This window comes from Camarhynchus parvulus, chromosome 5 (assembly GCF_901933205.1).
Source record: "Camarhynchus parvulus chromosome 5, STF_HiC, whole genome shotgun sequence".
NCBI lineage: Eukaryota > Metazoa > Chordata > Aves > Passeriformes > Thraupidae > Camarhynchus > Camarhynchus parvulus.
The window spans coordinates 48,047,869-48,073,593 of NC_044575.1; positions in this window are offsets into that span (position 1 = coordinate 48,047,869).

A 25,725-nucleotide genomic window follows, 5' to 3' on the forward strand; every position below is an offset into this window, starting at 1 on the left:
AGCTACACAATGAATTCATACATACACCCTCCTCACACATGCATACACACACTTAAAATAATAAAGAAGTATTTTTCATCTTTCTCTTAAAATCCTGTGATTATTTTAGTGCACAGATAACCCTAGAAAGTCAAGGCACTCAGGAAAGGTAACTGATTTGCATGACTCCTTTGGACTTCATAACCTTGACTGTCCATACCCACTGTACAATCAGAGGTCACATTTGATCTCTGCGTGTAAAATTATGCAGAGGGAGCTTCCTCAACACTTTGTAGTTGATTGACAAATTGGTCTGTCACTCAAATGCTCCTTCAACTTATCGTGAACAGTAAAGAAAATTATCTGTTCTGTGCATATGTGAGAAAAAGCCTGTTCGTTAACCTCTAGTCTGCTGAAGCTGTGGAACATATAATGCTTAGAGGAATATGTACTATATAAGAAAAGTATGCAAAAATATACAGGTGTGTGTATATATATGTGTGTGTATAACATATAAAAATGTTTCTCTATAATAGAGTAGTCTGTATCATACATGCATATTTCATAAGTATGTATACATATTACACCAGTTTCTGCAGAAAATTTTCCATGCTTTTTAATGAATTTTGTACAGCATGGTAGTTACAAACAGGCAGACACCTCTGAGATGATTCCTACAAATATTTGTTAGAGCAGGCTTCATAATCTAAGATACCTGTGACTATTATCCCTCAGGTATTCTGCCTACACCATAGCTCTCAGATACTGGGCTATTTACAAACACTGCTGTATCACAGTGCAAGGATTTAAAAGCAGCTGACAGTAAAGGTAGAGCCTAATTCACTTCAAGTGTTAAGCAGAGGCAACTCAGACAGATTTAGTGGAGTTATTCCTGTTTCTCTCAGCAGCAAATTTAGTTTTACATATCATGGAATACTCATCTAGCATCCAGTTGCTTCAGCTTAGGGAAATATTTGCAAGTAATATATATGTATGTGTCTTTTTTTGCTAACTACTAGTCAGTGTACTTTTACTTATCTATCTGATCTAGGTGAGAAAAATTAATTTCTCCAGGAATTTGTCTCCAAATTCTCTGTGTGTATCTGAACCTCAACTAATGATACCTAGATAAAAATCTGAAGTTACAACATGATGACACTTCTGTGCCTTGCTGGACAGGTTTTTTCCCACCATAAGCCCTGTGTACAGGTACCAGAGAGCAGTCCTGATGCAAACTCTCCTAGTTCAAACTTTGTGAAAGCCCTGGTCACAGCTTAGTTGTGATTTGCCAGCTTCTGACTCATCCCTGGCAGTGGGGAAACATGCCAGGTCAAATCTGTTTCTGCCCTCTTGACAAGATCAGAGAGGTTTTGAGTAAGGCATTTTCTTCAAATCTAGATTGTTGAGGGACACAAACTTAAAAAAATCCCACAAACATAAATCTCCACAATTGGTGTTAACATAATTTTTTTCCAATAAAAAGTTTTCCTTGTACTATTTAGTAAGTTTTCTTTGCTGGTGGCTGACTAGCTTGAAGTCTTTGAAACACTGAGCTTTCTATAAAATCCAAATAATTCTCTGTAAATCAAAGTACTTGGCATGCTTGCTGCAAAGCCTGAAGCTTTTTTTTTAAGGTAATCTCTAGAAAGTAGTTTGTACTCATGTTTTCACAGTGATTAAATATGCAAAGTAATTTTCATGATTATCACCCCGTTCTGAACCAAATCAGATGCGGCTATGCTTCTCTTTGTACAAAGCCAGTTATTGGATCAGATTCCAAAACAAATCCCCTGAATTTGGCGGATCATCATTTTAAAAGGGGGCTTGTTAAGGTAATGATTAAATTAAACCACCCCTTTAAGAATATTTAGATCTGGTCCGCCAAGCGGAACGGTCTAATGGTTTTTAAATTAGAAGCTGCGAATGCTAGTGAATTTCTTTTGTGGGTCAAGTGGGTATTAACAAATGCTAAGACTGTTCTCTCTTTTGTCATCACCTTGAAATCTGCAAAGAAAAGTGAAGAGTGGGAAAGACACAAGGAGAGAAACACTGTTGGTATTTTAACATCAGTGCTTTTAAACCAAGGGCAGCCTCAGATTTACAAGGTTGGATAGGAGAAGGTATAGGATGATGTTGCTAGTAATCTCTTTATACCTTGCTCTTAAGAAAGGGACTGGAGCTTGAATCTTCCAGGAAGTGGAGAACCCAAGCACATTCAATTCTGGCAGTCTTAAGCTATTGCAGAGGTGTAATAGCCTGCTAACCACAGAAGCGTGGATAACAACCCCTACCTGTGGCTTCCAGATTTCTTAACCCTGTCAATTTTAAATGTGCTTTTTAGCCTCAGATGCTGCTGGGAATTTGTGGCTGGGAGAGACAGTTGTTTTCTTGTGTGGAGAGGATGGCTGGATCCTTTCCAAAGCCAGAGACTTCAGTTTATCTTTTTGAAACCCTAGGAAAACTGTTTGTCACTAGTATTTTACATCCCTCAGTACTACCTAATACTGGAGTTCTGTGAATATTGGATTTATGGGGCATAACAATCTCCCTGGTGGGAGGAAATCCACATTAAAATATAAATCTGTCAAGTCAGGTCAAGTCACAGCTAACAAAATACCAATGCTGATATTCTCTGCTTAGTCCCTACTTCTTTTCAGTCACATGTATGTTTCTGAAAATGGCACCACTTGGGCCAAATCTTTCCTATACTGAAATGGTTTAAAAGAAAAATGTTGCTTAGGGGCAGAGGTGAAATTTGAGTTTCTTTGAGAAAAGTGGGAAGAGAAATAGCTTTCTGTGTATTCACACAAAGTCCTTGTGACTCTTTTCATTATGAATAGCCTTCTAAGCAAGGCTAGTGGTGGAAAGCTGCAGAAAAAAAAGCTGTAACGGGTGAGGTGCACTTCTGCAGGTGAAAAAGTCAGTTTTCAGTTGACTGAATTATGACCCTTTAGAAATTGCATGCTTTGGACAGTTTGTGTAGGGCTTTTTGCTAAGCTTGTAAAACGTGCACTGAAGGAGAGACGTTCCTTGTGCTTGTGTATGAGTTGAGGGAGGGAGAGAGGGCAGAATAAGTTTGCTGTGAAGTGAATGATTTTCTGACCTGACAAAGTGGTTAGGGAAAGCGGCTTACTGAAATGAGTCGTGGGCTTATTCTCTGCAAAGCAAGTAGGCAAAGTGATCAGGCCTAGACTGATTGGTATGAAGTAGGATTTACAGAAACACCACTCCAATGAATCCAGCACACTATCTTCTTTTTGTTATTTGCATCCATCTTACCCCACCTGGAATACTGCATCTGGATCTGGGGCTCTCCACACAAGGAAGCTCTGGACATTTGGGAATGGGTCCCAAGGAAAGCCACCGAGTTGATCAGAGGGCTGGAGCATCTCTGCTGTGGAAATGGGCTGGGAGAGTTGGGGCTGTTCAGCCTGGAGAGGAGAAGGCTCTGATGAGACCTTACAGCACCTTCCAGTAACTAAAGGGGCTGGAGAGACACTTTTTACAAGGTCAGATAGTGAAAGCAGGACAAGAGGGAATGGCCTTAATGTAAGGGAGGGTAGGTTTAGATTCAATATTAGGAAGAAATTCTTTACAGTGATGGTGGCGAAGCAGTTGGAACAGGTTACCCAGAGAGGTTGTGAACTCCTCATACCTGGGAATGTTCAAGGCCAGGATGGGGCTCTGAGTAACCTAACCCAGAGGAAGGTTTCCTGGCCACAGCAGTGGGATTGGAACTAGGTCCCTTCCAAACCATTCTATGATTTTATTCTGTACGAATTTATCTGTCAGTGGGAGATCATCATCCTGTGACAACATTTTAATACACTGAAATCTTCTATTCTAAAAATTCCAGTAAAATGCTGATAAAAAGTTTATAACTATGACAAAAACAATTAGGGGAATATTACTCTTTACCACCTGAGAATACAAAAAAAAACCACCCCAAAAACTAAAACCTCACCCACCCACCCACCCACTCACTCAACCGAAAAAATTCAACAAACATTATTCAGCATTGTTAAACAACTTTAGTCTGCTCCTTGCATATAGACATGGGAATACATATGGTCAGTTATAAATAACCTTCCATATCCTGTGCAGCCATTTGTACTGAAACAAATGAAATATTTTAATGCATATCACACTCAAAATGCCAGTAAGGTTGATCAGATTCTAATTTGCGTGTAAGTTTGTATAATAGATATTAAGCCCTTGCTTCAGATTGCCACATGTAATTGTTTTGTTCAAGAAAACACTGCAGTGCAAAATATTAAATGGAAACTAATGTTAATAATATTAAATTTCACATACTTTTTTTTTTGGAAGCAGAGAACTTATTTCTCTCTTGCTGAAAAGCCTTTTGACTTTTCATAAATGTAATTTTGACTCAGGAAGAATATTTCTAGCAACAATAGAAAGGTTACAATCATGCTGTATAGTCTAATCTGACACAACAGTGACCAGGTTGTAATGAACTTCCTTCACAAAAAGGCCTAATACGTATTTAATGGAAATTCACCACAGGATTTTTGCTCTTTCTTTAAAAGCACAAGGCACTGATTATTTTAATATCTGTTTGGACTGTTCTCTTATTCCCAACCATATTTTCCCTAAAATAAAAGTGTTAACAAAGTTATCTCACAAAGAGTTTGGTGAATAAAACCCTGAAGCAATTCTGCTTTGTACATCATCAGGGCCCAGCTGGTGTGAGAGAGGACCTGAAGTGAAGTTAATTTTCAGATAACAGCTTTTCCCAGTCTGTGCCCACCTTGATCCCCTCTTCTTTGTAACTTTCAGTTTATTGTAGAGACTATCTGTGAGCTATCGCTAAGCCTGGACCCTCGTTCCTGCCTTCACCAAAGGAAAGGTGCGATTGCATCTTGGATTTTGGCTGGGGCTGACAGTTTAAAATTAACTCATCAGTTGGTCCCTATTTTCTAAGGGCAGAGAAGACACTGTATTTCTGGGAAATGGGCTGCGTGTTCTGTCAGGCAGAACACAGTACTTCAACAGCACAATTTTAGAAGTGCATACGAGTATTATCTCCGCTTCCAGCAAAAGAAAATGAGACTGAACAAAGAATATTAGTCTAAAATAACTTCATCTTCTCTCCAGTGTTCAGGCCTTGAACCTGAGAATCACTCTTTCTTGAAGAGGACACTAAAAAGTGAAGTTATGCTTCAGAATGTCTTTTGGAGCTTGTGGTTTTGGATACACTGCTCTTGCTTCAGGGCAGTCATGGCCAAAGGTATCCCCCTTGTTCCTAAAACTACAGACATGGAATGTGCTGTCACAATTATTTGCAGGCTGAAATTACTAGAGTAAAGATAGAAAACAGGTTGAGAGTCTGTTTTAAATTCCCAAATGTTGTCTCTTAAACATGTTTCCATAATAAAATATAAAATTTCATGATAGCACAGAGAAGTAAAATGGATACAAACTCCAAGCAAGAATTTTTGGTTTATTCTGTGTTTCAAACATTTGTTTGAGGTTTGAATGTGAATATTTTTAGGCTGCCAGTATCTCAACTGGCATCTAGCTTTCTCTGCTGAGCTATAAGGTCAAAGCTCTGCTTTTGGGTTATCTACAGAGGGGATCTTGACTGCATATTGTGCCCTTGATCCCTGCATAAACCAGCCATTGACGTCAGTCTGAGTTTCATGTGCAGATTAGAGCTGTGTAAGCTCTTCACAAGAAAATCTGAAGTTATGCAAAAGCCTCTAGTAGTTTGCAGTTTGAATCTGAAAATGAATTCAGAAGAGGTTAATGTAGAATTTGACTCAGTAGCAAACTTATGAAGGAAAATTCAAAACTTTTTTCTCTAGACTAAAAGGATTATTATTATTTTTTTAATGCTTAATGCCATGGTTATGCTGTCATGGAAGGCACAAGGATTAAACAAAACAATCAGTGAGAAGCAATACCTATACTTTGGAATGTCACTAGCATATCTGCATGTTTTGAATGCAAAGCTTGAGCCCCAGATAACTGGAAGCTTAGAAGATGGAGGAATGACATGAACCAAATGATTGAGTCGTAGATTGCAAATGTTCTCCTCTCACAACACAACTGACTGGAATCAGACGTTTTTCCATCCTGGTCAGCCACTATTCAGAGAAGAACCTGAGGAGTATAAAGTGCATATATTAGAAATTGCCTGCTGGCCTAAGAACTGAAACCAGTAGGTGTTGCAGAACTGAGTGAAAGTCATAAACTGGAAGGCACAGATATTTTGTGGCAGATGAGAAAAGGAGATTCTCCCCTAAATGTTTGTGAAGTAGGGGCTCCCTTTGTACAACATTTTTTGTGACTCTTGAGCAGTGTATATTTTGCCCGAAGGGACCAATTCCCTATGTCTGTGGGTGAATTCTTTGAACAGGGAAGTCAGAACTACACACTGAGGGCTTCTATCAGAAGAGTTGCTCTTTCTCAAATAATGTCACTTAATTAAAAATTGTAGAGGTATATTTACCTTCTCAGACAGGAATGGATGCCTTTAGAACAGTTCCAGTCTATTCATAAATAATGTACATTTAAAAATATTTATAAATATGTATTTAACTGAAGCAGTCATTCTGGTGTCTTAGATAATTAATATGCATTGGAGAACTTTCTACTAAATACTTCTTCCTTTCTTCTTTTTACTTTTAAAAGTGAAGAAGTTAAATGTAAAAAAAAAAAAAAAAAAAAAATCAACCCACTGAATAAAGATAGGCTTGGGACATAACCCATAAAAAACAGGACACCGAAACTTCATTAAAACTCAAGTCTAGAGAATTTGTTCTGTGAAGCTGATTTTCTTTTTTCTTCTTCTCTCTGACAGCTAGAATGAAAGGACAAAAGTGTCAGCTTAATTTTAAATTTCCTGGCTTTGGTCCATTTGTGTTACAGCCTCAATCAGAAAGACATAGCTCTGCTAAGGGTCATATTATTTCTGGCCCATGGAGGAGTGTTCAAGGTGAACTAAAGGGCAAAGCCTTACTCAGGATGTTACCAGAAATGAGATAGAGACCACATCTGTCCCTTCAGAAACATTATTGCCATGGGGGTGCTGCCATTGCATGGAGCCAGGGCTGTTATTGGAGCTTCTTGAACTCCTCTAGAACAACTTGTCTTGCTAACTCCTCCCCTTTTGGCCTAAAAACATCTGCCTTGCTTTGATTAGTTGTGAATCACCTTTTTCTGAGGCTATGGATATCTGAAAGTAATACTTTTTGCTCTTAGAGAACCAAAGGAGCTCTGATCCTAAATGGCAATTTCCAGTTACTGCATAAATGAATGTTTAGTGACCATGCTTCTTGATGAAGGTGGTGTTTGAAAGCTTGGCATGTTATGTGGAAGAGATATTTCTCAACTGTTTCGCACAAGGTAGAAATATTTTTTTTTATATTAAAGAAGTGCTAAAACAGATAATAAAGTAAAAGGATATTTGCTAGCATACAAGGATAAATACTAGTATACTTTTCTGACCTGGATCACATCTACCCAGTTCATTGAATAAATTATGGAGAGATTTGGAGCAACGTAAATTCCATTGCAACCAAATAGAGGTTTATAAACTCTGTAAGATCCTTAAGTGATTTAGTGTTTGGTAACAAACTCAAGTTAATAGCAAACAATTCACAAATGTCTTCCTAACATAGTGCATGTTTGAAAGCCCTCTGAAATCAATACAGAGAATCCCATTGATTTCAGCAGATTTTGCATCATGCTCTAGCTAAATCATAAGATTCAATCAGAATTTACTCTAGATGGTAAAAAAGAGATGTCTTTTTTATTTCCCTGGGCACAGAACAATAACATAATTTTGCTCTGTTATACTACTGAGAGAGTGATACACATGCTGAAAGATGAATTCTGATCTCTTAAAATAACATTAAGCCAGGGTGTCTTTCACATTTTCATACTGATATACGAGGAAGCGCTTTCTGCTTCATGTGAAATGCTAGCATGATGACACTGAAATTTAGAATAAATATAATTCCTGCTGTACCAAGGCCCTTATGAAAACAAGACTATTTATCTTGTGAGATTGTCCTGGCAAACCAAGTCTTACGTATAAGAAATAAATGCTCTTCAATTTTACAAGAGCATTGTGCTTCTGAGCTTTACATTTTTTCTAAACCCCAGGATAGTGTAAGAAGAACCAGTAATAGGGAGACAAGCTCCCATAGCTTCCATATCAGAGAAGAAATGCACACAACTTTGTAATAAAGGGCAAGGACATTCATTTGACTTGTTGGTTTACTTTAGTATAGGGATGCCATTTATATTTCATAATTAAACTTATTTCAATGCCTCTACTATAAACTTTTTTCCTTGCTGAAGAAAATGCTGGCATGCTCCATCTAGAGTGCCTTCTTTTCTTTTCTTTGTTTTTGGTATTTTGTGGTTGTTTTTTTTCTTGGGGTGTGGTTGATTTTTGTTTTCTTTCTCTTCCTTCATTTTGGAAAAGTTTAGCCTTAGTTCTAAGAATGAAAGTTGTATAAATTTCATGCCTCTTTCATATCTGTATCTCTGGAGGTGTCATCATACATCATTCTTCTCATTCTTGTAATGGAAAATGTGCATTTTAATAGGTCCTGGACCTGGAATTAGAAAACTAATCTTATATTTTTTCATTCTGACAGAAATTGTCTTGCTGTACTTCTGCACTTATGAGCTCAGCAGGTGTTTCTTCAGCAACATCCTTCTGTGTCTTGACTCTGACCCATGAGCTGTGGTGGTGCTTGTTGAGGGAAGTCCCTGATGCCATAGTGGGGAAAAGCTGAAGGGTCATTGTGCCTCCTCTGAAAGCACCATAGACCACAGACCCAGTCTGTGCCCCCATAAAACAGAGGCAGTAGCTAAAGGACAGACATTTTACACATTAAAGATGGTGGGCAGGTAAGAACAATAACCTCTGATACTTGCCATAAATCACCAGAGCTTATCAGGCGGTGCCCTCAGTACACCAGCCTGTAAAATATGGTTTCTTTTTGTTTGTCTTCCCTGCCTAGGTATCTCTTCAGTTCAAGGTAGGAACTGCAAGTATGTGCACAAGTGTGTGAATGAGCAGAGAGGGGTTATCTTTAGTTTCCTTGTATTTCTTACCAGGTAAAACACAATTGTCAAGCTTGGAGACACTCACCATCCTATGAGCGATTTACCTGATCTACAAATGTTTAGCTTGGAAGCCTGGCCCTAAAGATTTTCAGGCATGTAAATCCAATTCTTAACTGCATAAGCACATTTGAGGTACTTGATCCAAGCTTGAAAATTAGTCCTTGGACCACACCAATATATTTTCTTGGTGTCAGTCCCCTTTTAAGGCTTGCTTCTGTGATGTACAGGTGCAGACAGGCACTCCACGTGCCTTGGGAAGGATTGATGTACCAACAGTGAGAATTCAGGCATGTACATCCACCTGAGGTCCACATCCAGGAGTCACTTTATATTGTTACACTAGTGCTCAATGTTTGCATTTAACATTTTTAAAATGAGAGAAGAGCAAGGAATAAGAAATGCAGAGACTAATGCTTCAGCTGCGTGGTTCTCATAGTTTTACCTATTCAAACAGGTTTAAAAAAGAAGTTTCCTACCTCAGACTCATCCTAATGTGCCTTTTGAGAATCCTTTTGAGATTTTTTCTTGCATTCAGTGGTTTGGAACAATGACAATGTAAAGTATTCCTGTGTAGATAATACTTCGTGGCAAACAAGAATATATATTTCAGCCAGAAAAGTCATTGCAACTTCTGCTGCATTAAAAAAAAAAACAAAAAGAAAATGGACCTTTCCTATACCAGTTGTCATGTTTCAAAAATTTTTTGTGTTACTGTGTTTAGATATGATTAAGATTCCAGATTATCCTGCTTGTACTGTGTAAACACACAGTTCCACTGCCAATCTAGGTTAGCTTTCTCTCTAAGTTCTTTTTCACTATTTCATTGGGTGATTTTTTAATAGATTTCTCTCTTCAATAAAAGTCCTTGCTTTCACTAATATAACATTAATTTGTGATTGATCTGCTCTGAGGTGGAGAAATAAGGTCAAAAATATATATTGGCATCCTGATGGCTTGAGCTGGTCACTGCCAGCTCCTAATCAGCAGCCAACTTTTCAATTAAGAGGTGAGAGTGAGTGATCTGTGCTGGTTTTGCTATTTCTCTCATCTCTGAGGAGCGACACATTTTGCCTTTCTGAAAACACCCCTGAAGACTCTGCAGTTCAAGTTAATTTTGATCAGTGTCTGATCTCCACCCCATATCTGAAAAGTTCACAGGGGTTCTCAGCATCCTCCAAGTGCTTGGAGGTAAAGGTATGAAACACAGAAAATTATCAGAGGAGTAATGATGATAATATCAGAAGATAGACTGGTGAAGCAGCTAAGATATTATAATCCAAAAAATTGTTATGGGTAATTTTCTTCTCATAACCTGAGGACAAAAACTTTATTACTCTTTAAACTCCAATATTGCACCAATTAAATTCCAGCTTAAGAACCAAGGTTTCCAGTCCACTTTTCATTTCAAAATGTGTCTCCTATTCTTGTTCTCAGAAGTCCCATAAGAACAACTTTTTATTCTTCCTTTTTTTCATCTTCATATTTTGTATAATTAAGAAGCATGAAGGAATATTATGTTACAGAAACTTTGCCAATGAGCTTTTGGTTTTGCAAAAGCACATACTTAAAATCATACTATTTTTTTCACACAAGAAATAATATATTTTGAAAAAGAAAGGAAAGAAACTTCAAGCCCTTTTATTTTTCTCTTGCTGCATTTAACTTTTCTACCTCACAGCTCAGATTGCTTTTTTTAATCAAAGCAGTAATGGAAGAACAGTCCTTACACTCAAATGCAATCACATTTAATCATATTTAATACCCTTATTTCTCAGCTGATCAGACTTTAAAAATTTGATTGCTTCAGTTTGATTTAAAACTTAAGGTAGGTCAAACCCAATAAAAAAGGTATATTTTTGTTGTTAGTGTGTTCCAGTTGTGTGGTTTCTTAATGTGCTTGAGCTTTTGGCTGTTGTATTGCTGGAAAAAAGATTTCTGAGCGCCCTCTCAGTGGAAACGAGCAGAAAATAAAATGATAACATTTTAGCCAAACATGATACATTTTTTATAAGAAAAAATAAATTGATTTGATGATACATTAATCTTTGTCCTACAAGAGAAAGATTTTGATTTAGTCAGAATATATTTTGTTATCCTCTTCTGGTTTCCTCAAACTTGTTTCCCAAATAGGTTCAGTGGAATAGATTTCTGAGGGTTTTACTCCATATTAAATCCAAAATAATTCCAGCTGACATTGAAATCTCCCATCTCTGTCTGCAGTCTTAATTTTCAGTCTGTAGTAGCTGAGGTCACTGACTTTGTTGCAATTGCCCTGTGAGTTCCAGAGCATAACCTCACACACAAAATGCTTGCTTCCTGCTTCTATTAATGTAAAAGTGAAGTGTGTACTGAGCATGTCAGACTTTCTTTTCATGTACTGTACCTGGTTTCCTTTGATTTCAAACTGGATTCTTCACTTCATGTGGGAGCACACTAGTGAAAGTTCCTGTTGGGACCACCAACCATGATGCTGAAACATGCCCAATGTCTATATGCTTTAGGAGCAAAACTTTGGGGACCCATTTGACCTGTAAACAAATACTCCCTTGAAGTCTTCTGAGTGCTTATTTTGCGTCAGTCTTCATTCCATGAGAATGAATAGAACAATTATGCTTTCATACAGACTGAGACTGCAGAATATGATAAAATTTGATCCTCCCAGCCCAGCAACACATATAAAATTTGCTAAGCCACAGACTAAATGAATGAATGAAACTAATGAAATGTTCCATTCCTTGTTAATTTGATGCATGTGTTCTGGGTGGGTGAGAAGGAGCAGAGCAGGAAAGGGCAGGCTTGTGCCAAAGTTCAGGGTCAAGTCACTATGGAGTTTTATCACAGTCTCAGAGATTGATCTCTAGATTTCTGGAGCTGTTAGACCATGATGGTTTGATAGGCGTATGTAAACTGTAGGAAAGTTCCTTCTGAGATGCATCTTAACAGCAGTGAGAGGTAATCAGAAAACATGCATTTTGTCTGTGTTGACATCATGGATCAGTCTTATATGGAAAGATTATAATTTCATTAATTTATCATCAAGGTGAATTTATAAAATTATGGACACAATGCTTGTGAGTCTGATATACCTCAGAATCAAGCTTTGTAGTTTCAAGGTCACATTAATGTAGTTTTATTGTCATTTTCTTCAGTGAAGACCTGTTATCTGAAAAACAGATATTACCTGCTGTGAAATTCATTATATGTGCTAAATAAAATAAAATAAAATAAAATAAACCAAAAAGAGAGACTGCAGCTCCCACTTGGCAAGGAATGCCAGTTATATAACCTATTCCTGGTTATTGCTGGTATATCTGTACCCAACTCTGCCACAGCACCTGTGAGACAAAGTGGAAAGCGTAGAATGCAAGACAGGGGAGTGCATTTGTGAGCATGCAATGTGGCTTTTCTGTACTGATTTTCATTATGTCCCTTGTGTTCACAACTTGTCCAGTTGTGGGGCATTACAAATAATGTAATTAAAAAAAAATACTAGTACACAATGTTCCATCTGGCTAGCAGTGCTCTGCCTTACTTTGTTCAGTCTGATGTTTCACTCTGTTTTTGAGTTCATTTTAATAGCCAAAAATATTGTGTGAGACTGCTGCATAGATACAATATACTTCTCAAGAGGTAGATGAGTTTTGAAGGTAATGTGAAATGATTCTATCATAATTTGCAATGTACTCTGGGAGGGGAGGCATTGCATTGATAAAAGATGATGATTTAAGTTTTGGCAGACACTGAGTAACAGTTACCATGCATTTTGCCTCCAAATTCTCCTAATTCAACTTAATAGGCAAATCATGTTTTCTCTCTGCTTTCCTGATCATCCTCCATTAACCTGCAGTCTTTGATAAATATGCATTGCCTCATAATGTTGCATAAACATTTTTTAGAAGGCAAATAGAGAGTAAACAAAACCCAAGTTAAAATGGTATTAAAGACTTTGATGGCTTATTAATCATTTATACAAAGCTTATTAATCAAATGGATACTTTAAAACAAAATGCTTTCTCCCAAAATCAGAGAACAGAGGCAATGCTGGCCTTTTCTCTGTTATGAGGTGAAGGCTGGCAGGACGCAGTTCTCCATCACTTGTTACTCACTTTTAAATGTTCAGACTCCGGGAACATCCCCATAGTAATTCACTGTCCCTGTCTACATGTGAATCTGATTAAAGGACTTTGTGTGCTCCTGGTGAGAAAGTCACCATATTACAAAAGCCTCTACCATCACAGTTTTCTTCCTCTTTCCTTGGTCTTCCATTTACTGCTAACTTTTTTCTTTATCTCTGTCAAATCTCTGGTGAATAAATGAACAGTGTTGTTACCTTTGCTTTGTGTGCCCAAGAACTAACTGATTTGAGAATACAAAGCACCCAAATCAGCTTTCCCCTGCTAGAAGTTTCAGCACCCCAAGTGAGAGCATAGCACTACAAGTCACTGTTTCAGTCCTCATGGCAGCTGAGTGTCAGGCTGGGACATGGAAATGGACACTGGAGGCTGGGGAGAAACCTCTGACAGCAGAACTACTCATGATGAAGAAGAGGACTTGTGTCCCAGCTGAATGGAAATCTCTGGAGAAAGGTGGATTTTGGCAGCCAGGAGTGGGAGGACAGTAAAACTGGTAGAGCTTCTGCAATGAATCTGAAAAGATAAATTGGCTGTTATTTGTAAAATTATACATGATGGGCTGGTTACTCTTTTAAAATTAACTTCTACAGAAAGAAGCTGTGGTTTACAAGTGTATCACTGAAGCATCACTGTGCAGCTGGGCCACAATGGCAAAGGAGTTGGGTCTCTAAGGATGTGGAATCACAGTGTAACTCTTAGCTCCTATATCAGATCTGTAGTAAGTAGGTGCTCTTACTCAAGTCATTCTGATTAATGCATTCTTAAAATTACATGGGAAATTCTGGGTAATTTGAAATCAATAGCAATCTTATGTTGACTTTGTAAGGGCGAAGATTTTACCTGTAATTTAAACAAGGGAGATCATATTTTGGCATGTGTTAACCTTGTCGTGTTGATGCATAATTTCTTTCTAAGTGTTTAACTTGCCAGGCTGAACATGAGTTAATGGATACACAGCCTGGCCCACATTTAAACATGTTAGCTGGACCACGTTAAAATTCACTCTTTAATTCCTAGTCTAGACAAAGTCACACTCTACAGGAGAAGGAAGAAACTGTCTACAATCTGGGTGATTAATGGGCTGAAAGCAGATGTGAGATATAAAAGAGTTTGTAAGCCTCCTTTACTACCTGGAGGTAAAGTTTGGCTGTCACAGGCAAGAGAAAAGGGATAAATTTCAAAGAAGGCTGAAACAGCAGCCAAAATGCATTAAATGATTACACGGCCAGGACTTACTTTGATCACACCTCAAAAGTAAAACAAACAGAAGCATGAAGAAGAAAGGTTCTTTCCCCCCCAAAATAGCTCAAAAGGATGAATTCATTAAAGAAAAACGCGCTCTAGGGCAACGGTACCAAACATGTTGTGGTCTAAATCCCTCAGCCCCTCATGAAGAGTGAATGTGACTCCACTCAGGGCACTGGCCTGACCCTGCAGTTTCCCTTGATCCCAGGGGGAGATGGGGGTGGCTGTGAACCTTTGCCTACCTGGGAGCTCCTGTGAAGAGAGCACAGCCTCACTAGTGCACTCTGTGCAGGCTGGCATTCATGTAACCTGACAAAGAAGTCATCAAACAGCTGGAAATCAGAGCCAATGGAAAAAAAGAAAGAAACTATCAAGAAAGAAAATAGAATAACACCAACTTGCATGGAAAAATATCTGTGAGTCGCAGAGTTGCATAACCTGATGTCATCATTTCCATTTGAAATACAGAAAATTAGAAAAGGGAGATATGAAATAGTTTATTCAGGTCATCCAGATGGTGAAAGGTAAAAGTCTCAGTTTCAATCTGTCGCTGTCCTATAAATATCTACTAGAGAAGAAAGAAGGAAAGTATATTCATATATATTCTGGTTTGCAATATTCTGCTCTCAGAGGAGCAGGCAGTGTAATGAACAAAGTAAATTCTCTCCTTGTGGCTGGAGTTTAGTCAAGATAATTTTGCAATTAGGAAGGCAGGGTAGCTTGCCTTCTTGTTTAGGTAGTTTAATCCCTTAGACTGGATAATGACCTGTCTAAAAAGAAAAAAAAATCAGATTTTAACATCATTTCAGTTCTGTAGTTTTGCTTTGTATGATTTGTTGCAGGAAGCAGTCAAGCTCCATGGGTATATATAGTTTATTGCAGATATTTCTGTTCAAGACCACTTCTGATAATATTGGGCACTTTACACTTTCCAACCTCTCCAGATTTTAAGTAACTTTATAATTGTGAGACATGCAAAAGACTGCAATCCCATTTCCCTGCCCCATTTTTCCTGATTGTGTAAGAAAAATTCCATGTAAAGCTCAAAGAAAGGCAGCATCACTGTGTTGTCTGATAGCTTGCATTCAAGAGACTGAGCAGATGAATTTGCAGAGTCCTGTGTCTTGTGTAGTTTTACCTATCTGTAGACTGAAGAAAATTCTACCAAATTTCACAAAATTATTATCTCATTATTTTCTGTGGAGTCCCTATATTATTTTATACACCTCACACAATCTCAGACCCTCAGTTTGCCTATACTCAGAAAGGTGGGTGACACATTGGCACCTCCTAAAAATATTTGAGGGTTAAGGCTCCAAAGTTTGTTTTAAAATACCCAGTATTACTTAGGGCTAATTTGTAATTTAGAGTAGATATCTTCATGTGTTCTGTGGTGGTGGGGGCAGAAATCCTCTAAAATCTTAGAGAGAAAACATATAAATAAGTTCAGTTTATGCAAATGATTTCTTGAAAAGTTAGGCTGGCTGAGATTATTATTTTTTAATATTGCTAGCAAAAGCTCTAACAAAATAAAAATGTACAAGCAAAAATTTCCTTATATCTGGGTATTGAACTGTGCACATATTAGGAACTTTATTTCTGGCATGAACCATGACCAGGAAAATTTTTCAAGTGCAGGTTAGGTCAACAAACACACTTTAGGTAATTCCAGCAGCTGTAAGTATATCTAACTTGTAAAATATTGTTCTGATTATATGTCAACAAATAAACATAAATCAAACTGAACCTGGAAAAAACCCAAATACTTTCTTCTTTTTTATTTTTTTACATGAAAGAAAAATTCTGATATCAGAAGTAGCAATAAAGAATGGTTTCAATAAGCAATACAAGCATTGCTATTTTTTAAATTTCTTTTTTTTTGTTTCAAGCCTTATTTTACATATTTTGTTTTTAAAAAGGAAAAATACCATATAATTACTGTCACACTTTTTCTAGCACCTCCTTCAACTTTTATGGTAATAAGTAATGACAGCCTCAGTTCCTCTGTCAAGGGAAAGGGTGAAGTCTTCATTTACTTCTAGTGCAATAGATTAAACTGGAGAATCCATTTTAGTCAGGGAAGAGTGGATGCTGGTGAAGTTATGAGCTTACTGCACCTTTTAAAATGAAATATTTAAACAAGTGGAACCTTACGTGGTTGATGCATTAAGCTGACATAAGATGTAAATCAAACAACACCTAAATGTCCTTTAACAAAGTCAATTATATTATATAAGCATAGCAGAGATGGTACTCCTTTATCCTGTGCATCTGTCAATTTCTCCTCCTAAGATAAAAACATTTCCACAGATGCAGAATATCATTTAGAACTGCTCAGTATTGTGCTATAAACTTAAAAGAAAATTAAACAAAAATATATTCTTTATTAATATTATTGTGAAAATGTGTTCCATAATCGAAACATCTACTGGAAACATCTACTCAGTTCCTGAAATCATCTCTATTAGATTATATAGATACCATCTAAGAAAATACTTCTAAACTTAATCTGTCAAGACTTCAAAGAGTCTATAAGCAAATACTTAGATTTGCATTAGATTTTTGACTTTGAAATCCATTATTGTAAGTTCCTTGCTGACTTTGATGTGCTGCCTTTACACCTCCTCTCTGAGAAAGGAAGTGTAAAGGCAGCACATTAGTTTATAGATGTTCACAGACTGTTTTTCGGATAAGGCCATTTAAATCTCTTTTGAAGGTCAATCCCAGCTCTTATCATTCAAGAAGTAATAATAACAGAGAGAGTCTGCCTAGACTAAGGACTGCTTTAAAACACAAAATAGCAGGGGTGGAATGAACTTACTTAACTCTTGACCTAGCACAATATCAGCATTCTAGTGTTTTGCTGTGACAATGCCCTGCTAAGGCATAGTGTGAAATTTCAATATAGGTGTACGGAATTAAATGATTAAGGAGAACAAGAGGTTGCAGGTGTTTACTGCTGGCATATTTTTTACTTTCATTTCTTTGATTTCTTTGTGGTTGTTTGTTGCAATTAATAATGTATTGGGGAGCCATTAAAACACTGTTTGAAACACACAGTGAGATATCCCATGTTCAAAAACAGGACAAGAGTTTCCATTGTGCACATGCCAATGCTTTCAAACCTGGCTGGCTAAATTTAGACTCCAAAAATAATCTGGAAGCAACTTCCTTGTTTTTGCCAGGTCTGATTTTTCTCTTCACTGGATCACTCTACTTACATTGAACTAGGCTTGTTTTGGATTTTTTCTGCTCTACTCTTATGAATGTCACTTTTCTGTAACTCATAAGACAATTTTGGAACCATTTAGGAACATTATTGTTTTGCTTCTTTTCATTATTTTAGTTGGCAAGTAAAAATGAGAAAGATTTTTTTTCCACTTTTTTAGGGGGGAAACATTTAGAAACATTCTACATGCAAAATCTTTTTCTAGTCACTTTGCCTAGCTCCATTTTGATTTCAGTGATGATTTCTCATTATATACCAGTCTTATAAGGACAAAAGATTTTGGAAGTTATTGCCTCCATATAAGGGACCTCAATCTCAGAGGATGGAGCCTTACTTTTGAATGCAAAATTTGGCAAAGAAAGCAGTAAAAAAACACAGCCAAGACTGAAATTATTAAACATAGTATTGAAAAACATTCAGCAGGTTTTTCCCCTTTTGTAGATTTTGAGTGAAGTAGGGCAGGTAGCAATCATGCTGTTATATGTTCTGCTAGTTGAGTGCTGACAACTCTAACTTTGCAATAACTAGATTATTTGCTTGTGATTTATGAGTAGAATGAGTTTATTTTGAAGCTGACCTTGTCCAGACCCAGTTTGGTGTGATTTCAGCAGTGTTTTCCATACTGCCTATGAACTACTCAAGGTGCTTCAAAATGTCAAAGTAGCACACTCATTTTATAGGCAGCTTTGTCTCTGCTATTCTAGTGAGACACAAAAGTTGTGCTCTGAACAAAGCAGTGCTGTCATAATCCCATCCAATAGGTTATAGAAGTGACCAATATTGAAGAAATCTGCAGGAGAATGTACAAATCTGCGGTTCAAATCATCCCTATAAAAACAGTAGGGCCAAACTGATTCCAGAAATTTTATGCTGGCATATTTGCAGTTATGTTTTTATATGCCATGCCTTCTTCTGTATTAGTTTTCATTTGATCAGGAAAATACAAGAGCTCTATGTTTTTTTTTTGAGAAAGTAACTTTAGAATGGGCTATTTTACTTGCAAAGGGATTTTCTTACCCAAATTATTTGTAAAATATACAAAGGTTTATAATAAAACTAGCCATTTTAAGGCTTATATTCAAATAACGGATAACAGTGAGAAAAGTCAGATATATCATTCCTCAACCCACTTAAATGCAAACAGCACCTAAAATGCTGTTTCAGCATATTACGTCTGTGCTACAATCCCTCAAGTGTTTTCTCACTTAAACAGTTTCAGACCCCAGCTTTGCTTCTGTTGATTTTAGGTGCTTATCAAGTCCACATTTTGAATGATTCTTGTACTTCTCCCCCAGTCTCTCCCAGCAGAGGCATGGAAGATTTGCCATCCACTTTTTTTCAGATGGGAAGTGATGCACAGAGATGAAAAGAGTCAGTGTTTCACAGACACTCTGTCAGGGCTTGAGATCACTAGTCCAAAGGTGTAGGTGAGTTTGAACCACTGCAGTGGCCTTTCTTTCTGCATCTAGAGCTTACTTCATGGCTTTTGCAGCAGGAGAAGGAAAATTCACATGTATGAGCCACTCTTCAGCATGGACTTGTAAGGACTGCTGGACAACTTATCACCAATTATGGATTGCGTTGGAAGAGGTAATGCTCTGGTGATTTTTGTCAGTACAATAAGTGTATGGCTCTGACTGCTATAACTTCACAGGCAGGTTGGAGCATTTGTGCCACAATCTGTACTGTGGAAGGCTGGAGGAAAGCAACAGCTTGTGGGTAGAAAGGCTACTAAGCCCTCTGCACACCAGGAAACAGTTTTTTTATGCTGAACTTTTCATTCTGGCCTAGAAATAAAAGCAATCCCAATGTAGGTCAGGAGGAAAAGAAGTGGTTTAGGCCTCTTACCCTAAGCTTACATGCTGTAGGAGGGATCATTCCCGTCACTGATGTCAAACACTAGATTTAGATAGTTAAAACTTTAACTCCTGCAGCAGTGATGAGAAATATCCAGGATCTACTCAGATAACTGTAAGCTTATATTCCTTAAATGCAAATAAAAAGCAGTATGCCTCAAATTCTTAAGACACTGGCTGAATCTGACTCAGGAACTTCACTGTGTATACATAAAGGATCAAAGTAAAACTTCTTTTACAAATGCTTTTCTAAAGATTCATAATGTTGACTCCAGCATTACTTCTTTAAAACATTTTCATGTATCATATTTTTACTCCTCATAGTTAAAAACCCCCAAAAAACCAAAAAACAAACCTTCTCCTTTCCCCAGTAAGCCTCAAAACTGCCCAGCAGTATCATTGCACAGGATCTCAGGTTCCACTTGTCTGTGATGAAGTTCTGCTTGAGGTCCAGTTGTTTTCCTCTTTTCCTGCTGACCTGACAACAACAGTGTATTTTCTGTCTCCCTGAAGATCACTGGAGAAGTGCCAGTCATAATCTTCTCCTTATTGATTCTGGTCAGCAGCTATTGACAGCTTTAAAAAGATTATGTTTTAATTGGGGATCAGATAGATGGCATTTTAAGGTATTTAATTTCACTTTGCAACTCACTATAGATTATCTGAGTGGTTCCACAACTGAAGGAGGATAAAGATGAATGTGTTGTCCTTTTCTTTAGGTGACCCTGAGTGCAAATGTAGCTCAGGCTAAAGTGACTGAAAATCTTTTTCTATCGCCGGGCTGAAAAGGTTGAATGTGAATTCATTAGTATTATCTTTGTTTAAGGCACAATATCTATACCTCACCAAACTCACATCTTCAGTGGTCACACTTATTGTCATGTGGTTTAAGAGAAAAATAGACTGGTGAGGTAAAAAAAGAAAAAACAAGACAAAGAGTAAGAATTTGTTTTGTCTCAAAACATGTATGTTCACTAACAACTCTGCAAAATGGGTTTGCAGAATCACCATCATAAAGATTGTACAGAGGTCCCTAATTTGGTGGTGATTTCATCTTGCAAAGGAAGTGCAAGGTGGTGTTGAATAAGCAGCTTCCTAAAACTGTCTTCTGCATTTTCAAAGAAATGAAGATACCCTTACAATGAAAAGCAGTTCAAGAGACAAGCAATCAAAAAAAATTTCTAAATTCTGAGACCTAAAACCCCCATGTACCTCAACCTTAATAGCCAAAGTCTGATTCTTCCAACTTCAGTCTCAAAATTTTCTAGTAGACTGTCTGAAGGTGCCTTTAAGAGATCTAGATCCATCTCACCAGGAGACACTTGGTAACACATACTGATGAAGTTCAGAACCTAGTGTCTCATGCATGCCAGATGCACCAAAGATGCTGGGCTATAAATTGTAGGACAATTTTCTCCAGACACACCTTTTTTGTCTATCTAGGCTTGATTTGAGGGCTCTGAACAGGGGATCAGATTTTCCACCATCCATCTAAGCATTGCAGAGAAATTTATCATGTTGCATGGGGCAGAGCTGATGTGTCTCAAAGGTGTTACCTTCACTACACAATGACACCTCACACATTATCGATGGTTTATGTGAAGTATTCTGTCTGTGTGTGTTGGTTTGCATGGTCAGGTTTTGGTAGCTCCCTACTGCCTTTTTAGAGCTTAAAACCATATCATCAAAAGTGAATTCCTCCTCACACAGCTCCTGAGGGACAGGGAAACACAGTTATCCCTGTAGCACTGCTGGAGACATGGAGCATGGGCTGATAGGCAATGTGCCCAAGCTCATATGGAAGTCAGCAGGACAACAAGGAGCTGAAAGTCAGAGTTGCATCCTGACATGAACCTCATGTATTTTCCCCAGTAGAAACAGCTTCCTCTAACTAAACAGTAAATGTAAGGGAAATCAGAACAAGGATGACTTCTGTGGACTTTGCAGAAGTGATGAGCCTTTAGAGGAAGTCAAAAATAAGGTGTGATTTACTCTGAGTTCAAGATTTTCCAGTGTTGGCAGAGTATTAAGTCCTTGTTTTCCTTGCTGTCTTGAGGAGCTAGTTCAAGCATCATGACTTCAGGAGCCTTACAAAAGTATGGAGGAAATAGTTACAGCCCCATGGGCCTCCTGAATGACTCCTGTTTTATTCTACTTTTTCATGTACAAAATTTCTTTGTCTTTGTTGGTACGTTAGTCAGTTATCCTTCAAAAATTCTGTAGGCTCTGAGAGCAGAAGTAGAATATGTTATTTTGGCCAAACATGGAAGAGATAAGCCTGGAGGAACAGAATAAAAATATGAAATCAGATGGATGATTGGGAACTGACCAAGAGAGCTGCTCAGAACAGTGAGCTGAAGTGGGAGAGGGCTCAGGCCATCACTTTGGCAGCAGTGCTCAGATGGCCTGCAGGAGGGGGACACAGAAATCAGATAAGTAAAGGGAGAACTTAGGTTGCTATAATCAAAGGGAGAGATGAATGCACTGCAGAACTTAAACTACCCACCAAGGACAGCCTTTCAGAAATACCCAGAAATCCTGTTTGCAGCAACAGCTTTTGTACAAAGTATTTAATTGAAATAACCTCAAAGCCTGTGTTGAGAAGGCTGTGTTAATTGGCTCTGCCAAGCTTAAATGTTGAGCAGCAATTTATATTTCATGCACTAGCTCTCATATGGGCCAAGAACCAAAGAAAGCAGGCTTTCCTGTGGCTAGCAATGAAGATGGTGCTTCTTCTTTTACATCAGATATTACATATCCCAGAACTGTTTCCTTACATTTGAAAAGGCTTTATTTGTGGCTGAGGTCAGACTGACAGACTCCAGGGAAACAGCATCAAACTGTCCCCATAAATTTTATTCTCAGAAAGTGGATGACTCCATTCCAGGATGGTTTGGATGATGATTTTATTGTCAATCCATAAGAATATTATAAATCATAATCAAGTAATTGAATTATAGTAATTGTCCATGATTTCTGTTCTCACAAGGGCTCTAATGAGAACTAACTTTGCTCCTTCCCGAGCCACTTCTGATACCTGGGCTGAATTAAGGACAGTCCTTTTAATCTCCACGTGGAAGTCAACCTCTTGGTCTTTCCCAGCCTCAGGCTCAGCCTGGGTTATATTAATTTGCTTTTAGTGGTCAGCAAGCTCAAGGAAAATCTATGCTCAGCTACTCCCTGCTGTTTAATGGGCTGATTCAACACCAGAGGGGAGAAGTCTCATGCATTTGCCTCAATTTTATCCTTCTTGCTCCTGATTCACTCATTCAACTACACTAGTGATGGGAACGGTGGGACTCCACATATATAGATGCAATCCCAGCAGACACTGATATTTGAAGCACTGTGTTCAATAGACCTGCTTTGAGCAAGGTTAGTCAACTCAGTGCTTAAAAAGCTGGCAGCCATCTGGAGACCAGCCTACGCCAGAGTTCAAAATTGTTTCCTTCACTGTTGGTAGCAACAATGAGGAGGGGGGTGGTGGGTTGAAAGCTTTCTTAGAAGCAGAATTGGAGAAGAGGAGAATTCACTGCAGGCTGAAGGCATGAGGTAACCCCAGATCCTAGAGGTTCATGGACACTGTGCTCTGTAGTACAACCTCTGCTTAGAGGCATCATTAAACTCCTGATAATTAGCAAGTCATTAGGTTTTGACTACACTTAAAGGTTAAAAGGAGAAACTTTGGTGATGGATATTTTGTGTTTTTCTTTCTCTTGTGTTATGTATTCTCTTTGTGCTAAGTGATTCTGTTGCCCATCTCTTACCCACAAGCTGAAATCAGCTCCTATTGAAACTCTTTTTTGAAAACAACCCCAAAGTTATGTCAGCTTTTCACAAATTGAGGCCATGTTAAAAAAAAAAAGGTGGGGAGGAAAAGTTTAACACCAGTGACTCTTTAATTTTTGATCAGAGCCTTGAGGATGTGCATTTGATAGCAAGCTAGAGAGCTGTATTATAGCTCTGCAGTGCAAATCTGCAAGATGACTATCTAAGCCTTGATGAGATAATGTGGGGCATGTCATTTCCTGTAGTCAATATTTCCTGTAATGACTCCTCCAATATAATCTTGCTTGATTAAGTGTTGTTTAAGGACTTCTATCATGTTCATATTTCTATCCACACAGTAGTTAAGGCTGTCTTGCAGTATCTGGAACAAATCTCAAACAGTATATTTCAGGCTCAAGACAGAAAAAGGGTGTCATCCTTAGTATTTCCAAGGAATTAAGCTAATATTCCTAGGACACTTTTTGTAACAGCTGAAGTCCTGTAACAGTATACCTATAAATCTAGAAATTATTTGCAATGTATTTTACACTTTGGGGCTAGTATTCTCATATAGTGAGCTATGTAAAGCTCACAGAATTTTTAATCTGCTTTTGACTTTGAAAGTGAGGAAAATTCAGCAACAATTTTCCTTCAGAGAGTTGAATGTATTTCAGTTCATTGCATGCTTGTAGATCAATTTGAGGGGTAAAAACAAAAATGAAATAATAGCTGAAAAAAGAAAACAAAGGAAACAGTAGTGGCCATGTAGTGGAAGGATGGAGGGGAGGATTGTGGGGGAGAGTCTGTGGGATATCTGGGTTTCTAGGCCTGCCATGTGGGCTGAGGGACAAATTACAATTTGTCTATAACAAAGAACTGCCTTTTGAACTGCCTTTCCTGAAATAGTCTACAGACTTTCTGAAAACTTGGGCATTTGTGGAACCAGCTCTGTGTCCCATGCTCTTGGCAGCCTGTCACATCTCAGAGGACATCTGAGGGCTACCGAGCACCAGAAGAATACTCTTAGATCCTAAGAATTCTTTACTTCTGCAATAGCTTGAGGGTGCCAGTGCTGCTTTGGAGAGCTGTGAGAAAGCTTGACCCTGCCCATGGTTACCAGCAGATCCTGGAAGCAAAACATCCTGAGTGGTGTGCCTCCAGCTTATCATATCAGAGAGAAAACATTCCTCCCAGACTCATGTCAGGGATCTGTGTTTTCATTCATCTCGTCTAGATCTGGGATTTTCACATGCAACAGTGTGAAGCTGCAATGAAAACCAGGAGCTAAATGCTTACCTTCCTTTTCAGCTCTTTACTCAGTAATAGAGTATTTTACCTGCAGATAGCAGCAAACTCCTATGCATTGTATAATAAAATCTTATCCATGGGGAAGTAACTATTCTTTTTTAAATAAAATTAAAAAAAAATCACTACCTAATTGATGAATCACAGCACATTTACTTTTTAGCAGGTTTTTTTAGATCATATATCCCACAACCTGACACAGTGGCATGCACTCACTGCAGTAGCTTCTTCTGCTTTTATCTGTAGGGGTGAAAATAGGTGGGGGGAAAGGATGTAAGTGCTGTGATTCAGACATTAACCAAACCTGAGATAAGAGTCTACAAAAAAGGCAGTTTCCATTTCTTAAGGGAGTATAAATGGACATCTTAAATGGATGAGAAATAAAAATATTTTGCAATGGGTGTCATCTAAAGGCTTTGCCCCTCAGGTATCAATAGAGAGTAGTATCTGCAATCCAAGGTGTTATTGTAGCAATAAGCTATAGAGAAGGCTGAGTGGGATGACAAAAAGCTTTGTGTGTTACAGTAACCCCTCCCTCCCCCCAAGTACAGACATCCTTTGCTTTTCTTGCTGCCTCGTTGCTTTTAATCACTTTTAAATTTTTTTTTACATTCTTAATTTCATTTTTTCGGACAGAAATTACATTGTTAATGTTATACAAAGTGGACCTGTTCATGCATATTATGCGTTTACTTTGATCTGACTTACTTGATACTGAAAGACTTTTCTGAACCATGGAAGAAATTGAATGTAAAATCAGGGTGCAGGAACAGACACAAACTCTGTAGTCATGTGATATTTTGGTCCATGAGGCCTGGAATCACCAAAATGGTATATTTATGGTACAAATTTTTGCCCTCTGCTTTCTGACCTCCTGTTGCTGAATAACAGCAGACAGTCCTGGTGAACACTGTTATATGGCACAGAATAGTATTCCTGTTCTTATCAGCTGCCAATATTTAGATTGCAGTCACTCCAGAAAATATGTAAGCAGGTGCCATGCAAAGACATTCCTTCGCTCTCTGATGTGAGCTTGAATTTGGAAAAGCTGTGTGATCACAGAAATCCCTTTATCTTCTCTGGTGACAGCTCTTTTTAGCAT